This window comes from Anneissia japonica, unplaced genomic scaffold (assembly GCF_011630105.1).
Source record: "Anneissia japonica isolate Jap-2015-1 unplaced genomic scaffold, ASM1163010v1 scaffold2227_len217889_cov164, whole genome shotgun sequence".
NCBI lineage: Eukaryota > Metazoa > Echinodermata > Crinoidea > Comatulida > Comatulidae > Anneissia > Anneissia japonica.
Genome location: NW_022753565.1, coordinates 181,462 through 182,257, shown reverse-complemented (window position 1 = coordinate 182,257; position 796 = coordinate 181,462). Strand labels below are relative to the sequence as shown.

General features: G+C 37.6%; 1 protein-coding gene across 1 annotated transcript in view; it reads left to right on the top strand.

Annotated features, from left to right (window-relative positions):
* The first annotated feature begins 253 nt into the window (after window positions 1-253).
* Window positions 254-796, top strand: part of LOC117122913 — a 6,446-nt gene continuing 5,903 nt past the window's right edge. The window contains exon 1 of the mRNA XM_033268689.1: window positions 254-328. The gene's annotated coding sequence lies outside the window, so the exon portion shown is untranslated. The remainder of the gene's footprint in view (window positions 329-796) is intronic.

Below are 796 nucleotides of genomic sequence, written 5' to 3'. Positions count from 1 at the left end.
TTTCTGTACACCACTGATATAAAGGTAACTACGGTAAGATCGATACTGAATACCAAAAGTACAGTTGTTGTTGAAATATTATGTTAGTATTTATTGACTAATGAAAATGTCGATATGAAGGACCGGCAGAATGAATGCCAGAAACGATAAAAGCAAGGGAATGGTTGCAAGTGTTAACACTGCGTTCCATACTTTGGAAAATCCAGACTCTACAAAGAGGTTAAAAATAGCATTAGTCTATTGCGGTCAACGTGTGGAAACAAAGAAAAAAGAATCATCGGGACAGACAGAGGTTTCATTTTAATGAACAAGGAAGGAGCGGCCTTTAGTAAGTTATGATTCTGTCTCTTATACACATCTAGATGTGTATAAGAGACAGCTAATACACTGCTGATACATTCAGATATGTTGGCTGCATCTTCTGGAAAGATGAAAGGTATTCACGATATTATCAATATTATTATCACCATAGTCGTCATTATCACAGGCCCGTAGGAAGTGTGATGGGTACGTACGCACCCACCCCCCCCCCTTAAACCGCGCAAGGTCCACATTTTTAAGATAGTCGAGAATGTACCGTTTATATTTGAAAAAAATCTTAAATAAACATTTAAAAAATTAAAATAGCATAGATAATTCTAAAGCATAATTTGTCATGATATACGAAGTCATCATCACAGGCCCGTAGTAATTGTGATGGGTACGTACGCACCCACACCACCCCCCACCCCACTTAAACCGCGCAAGGTCCACATTTTTAAGATAGTCGAGAATGTACCGTTTATATTTAAAAAAA